Source organism: Triticum aestivum, chromosome 1A (assembly GCF_018294505.1).
Source record: "Triticum aestivum cultivar Chinese Spring chromosome 1A, IWGSC CS RefSeq v2.1, whole genome shotgun sequence".
NCBI lineage: Eukaryota > Viridiplantae > Streptophyta > Magnoliopsida > Poales > Poaceae > Triticum > Triticum aestivum.
In genome coordinates, this window is record NC_057794.1 from 14,572,951 (window position 1) to 14,577,147 (window position 4,197).

Genomic DNA, 4,197 nt, shown 5'->3' on the forward strand with positions numbered 1-4,197 from the left:
CTCGCCCGCGGGCTCCCCGAGCCCCACGCGCGTCGTCCACCGCCGCACATTGCCGGAATCCCGCCGCTCCTCGCCGGCTCCTCCACAGTGCAGCGCCGCCGCCCTTCGCCGGCGTTCGCCGCCGCACCTCCGCCGTCTCACTCCAGCGACGCGCCGCTCGACGCTGCCTTCCCCGCGTGCTCCTGCGCCGTCCTCGTCCGACCCCGGGAACGGGACCCCCTGGCCCGGATCCGCCGTCCGCCGGACCCCGCCTTGCCGCCGACTGTCCTTCACCGGAGCTCCGCCTAGCCGCCCCGCTCCGGCGTCCTATCCTCACGCCGCCGCCTTGCGGGATCCGAAGGAGCCCGATCCGGGCGTTGACCGCATCAAGCTGGGCCGGCCCGACCTCACCGAGGCCCAGATCTAGGCCCAGCTCCGCCTCCCCCTCAGGCCACTCTGATCCAGCCCAAGGGCCCATGGTGAGCCCGCATCTATCCTCCGCCCCGTGCGACTTTTACTATTCTACGCTCACTTGTGTTTTTTTCTGCTAAGTCCCGAAATGCTCATATCATGTGCCTCTGTTCATCGCATCATAACTTGTTGTGTGCTGCTCCGTTTTGAGCGTGTGATATATCGAAATGTTCATCCATGATGTGCTCTTCATTTTGTTCCATTGTGCCATGCTTGTTTGAGTCCATCTTGATGCCCAAATCATTGATGTAAGAGTGCTATAAAATGTTAGATGCTGATTCTTAGCAGATTAGGAGCATTTATCATTTTTGCCATGATTATTGTGTGCTACATATGAGTATCAGCTCTACATGTGTTTTGGGCTATGCCATGCTATCTTTACAGAGGTGTATGTGATGTATTTTTGTGATCAACGTGGTGACTAGCACATGCATGCAAAGTAGCTCTCGTAATATTGCTGATTTCAGGGACTTGGAATTTCACTAAGTCATTTACCTGATGTTATTTTTATGCCATGTATTCATGTTGCTACAGAGAGATTCATACTTCTTTTGAGTATGTTCAGTAAGGATGATTTTGACATATGGTTGTGCTCTATCCATCCATGCCCCTGTTTGCATTTATGGAGTGCCCTAGCATGACTTAATCTTGCTCTACTTTTGCTATAAAATATTCCTGGCAGATTGTTTACGTGTTAATCAATTTTGTCAAGGTTGTTGTAGTTGATCCTTGCATGCTATGAGTTCGTTCTTGCTTTGGTTAGCTTCATAAACATGTCTTCTTGCTGGTTGTATGCTTATCTTGCCATGTAATGCCTTGTGATGAGTGAATCGAGCTCGCAAAGAGGCCTTCGTAATTCTGTTTTTGCCATGTCCAGTTTTCTGCCAAGTCTGAATCTGTTAACAAAACTTGCTATGTTTACATGGGTGCCATCATATTTTCTGTGCCCTTTTGGCTTATGGTCAGTAAGGGATTTTTTTTATATGCTTTGAGTAGATCCATGCCATGCCTTTGTTTGCTATGTTCTGTTCCTATAGCATGTTGATATCTTGCTCTAAACATTGTTTCCTGATGTTAATTCCTGACATGTTAGTATTTTCACCAAGTCTGTAATGCTGATATCTTTTGCACTTTTGCCATGCTTGTTTGAACATGCTCTTGTGTGATTTAGCCGTAGCTCAGTGTTCATCTTTTGTCAAGCATCTTGAGTAGATCACTGGCATGTGCTTTGTTGCTATGTTAGAGTGCAGTAGCTTAGTTTCTTGTTGCTTCATTTGCTTGTGTTCTTGCTTTGGGTAGAACCGGGAGACGATTACGTGATCGAGGAACCCGTTGAGCACGCTTACGAGGATCAAGCTTACGTCAACTCAGAGAACTTTGCAGGCAAGATGACCATACCCTCGAAATCACTTCTATCTTTGCTTGCTAGTTGCTCGCTCTTTTGCTATGCCGCGATACCTATCACTTGCTTTATCATGCCTCCCATATTGCCGTGTCAAGCCTCTAACCCACCTTTCCTAGCAAGCCGTTGTTTGACTATGTTACCGCTTTGCTCAGCCCCTCTGATAGCGTTGCTAGTTGCAGGTGAAGATGGAGTTTGTTCCTTGTTGGAACATGATTATTGTTGGGATATCATTATTATATCTAGTTTACTTTAATGCATCTATATACTTGGTAAAGGGTGGAAGGCTCGGCCTTATGCCTGGTGTTTTGTTCCACTCTTGCTGCCCTAGTTTCCGTCATACCGGTGTTATGTTCCTTGATTTTGCGTTCCTTACGCGGTTGGGTTATAATGGGAACCCCTTGACAGTTTGCTTTGAATAAAACTCCTCCAGCAAAGCCCAACCTTGGTTTTACCATTTGCCACCTAAGCCTTTTTCCCTTGGGTTCTGCAGACTCAAGGGTCATCTTTATTTTAAACCCCCGTGCTAGTGCTCCTCTGTGTGGTGGTCCAAACTAGAGTCCTCTGCAGCGCCCACTCGGGGAAACTCGAGGTTTGGTTTTAGTTGTACGGAGCGCTCATCCGGTGTGCCCTAAGAACGAGATACGTGCGACTCCTATCGGGATTTGTCGGCACATTCAGGCGGCTTTGCTGGTCTTGTTTTACCATTGTCAAAATGTCTTGTAATCGGGATTCCGAGTCTGAACGGGTCTTCCTGGGAGAAGGAATATCCTTCGTTGACCGTGAGAGCTTGTGATGGGCTAAGTTGGGACACCCCTGCAGGGTTTTGAACTTTCGAAAGCTGTGCCCGCTGTTATGGGCAGACGGGAATTTTTTAATATCCGGTTGTAGAGAACTTGACACTTAACTTAATTAAAATGAATCAACCGCGTGTGTAGCCGTGATGGTCTCTTCTCGGCAGAGTCCGGGAAGTGAACATGGTTCTTGTGTTATGTTTGACGTAAGTAGTTTCAGGATCACTTCTTGATCATTTCTAGTTCACGGCCGTTGCTTTGCTTCTCTTCTTGCTCTCATTTGAGTAAGTTAGCCACCATATATGTTAGTGCCTGCTGCAGCTCCACCTCACTACCCTTTCCTACCCATAAGCTTAAATAGTCTTCATCTCGCGGGTGTGAGATTGCTGAGTCCCCGTGACTCATAGATTACTTCCAAAACCAGATGCAGGTGCCGATGATGCTAGTGTAGGGGACGCGACCGAACTCAAGTGGGAGTTCGACGAGGATTCGAGACGTTATTATGTGTCTTTTCCGGACGATCAGTAGAGGAGCCCAATTGGGGCGATCGGGGATCTTTTGCATTAGGGGTTGTCTTTCTTTATTTGGTTCCATAGTCAGACCTTGATTGTATCTGGATGATGTAATGCTATATTTATGTATTGTGTGAAGTGGCGATTGTAATCCAACTCTTTATCCCTTTCTTATTCAGTACATGGGATGTGTAAAGATTACCCCTCTTGCGACATGCCTACTATGCGGTTATGCCTCTAAGTCGTGCTCCGACACGTGGGAGATATAGCCGCATCGTGGGTGTTACAAGTTGGTAATCAGAGCCTTCCCTGACTTAGGAGCCCCCTGCTTGATCGAATCGATGGCATTGTTGAGTCTAGAAAAATGTTTTGAGTCCTATAGGATTATATATATCGGAGGGTAGGATTCTTTGTACTCCCCAGTCCCTTCGTCGCTCTGGTGAGGCCTCCTGACGTAGAGTTTTGACTCTTCTCTCCTCAAATTTCATGAATTTTTTTAGGATCACGCGGGTATCTTGGAATCGTTCCGATGGTTTTGTGACGAGAACATTGTTCTTGGTGCCTCCTGACATTTAGGGGTTGTGGCAGTGTCCCGGGGAGTTGAGCTCCGAGGTGTTGTCGTCACAATTTTATTGTTGCAGTTCTGGAATACCTGAGTTCGCCGACATCGAAAATCTCTTTTATGCAGTTGTTGGTGAGATAACCTCGACGCCACTCTGTACTAGGGTGGGAGTTCGGGAGTATTGCCATAACTCGTATAACGAAGGCTTTTCGAAGGTTGAGGTAAATTATTTCCGAAGGTTTCTTGGTTATGTGTTGAAGGATGGATACAGCTGGATATAGGATTTGCTAGTTTTGGGTGAGATATTATGCTTCCCCTGTATCCCCAACACCTGATTGCATAACCAGAAAGTTTCGGGAGTTTATAAGTGGGAATTCAAGTAGCTCCTAGAATATCTTTCCAACAGACACATGATACCATATGGGATCTATCATATGTTTGTTTCGGCTTATTTGCAAGCCAATCTATGTTTTGTTT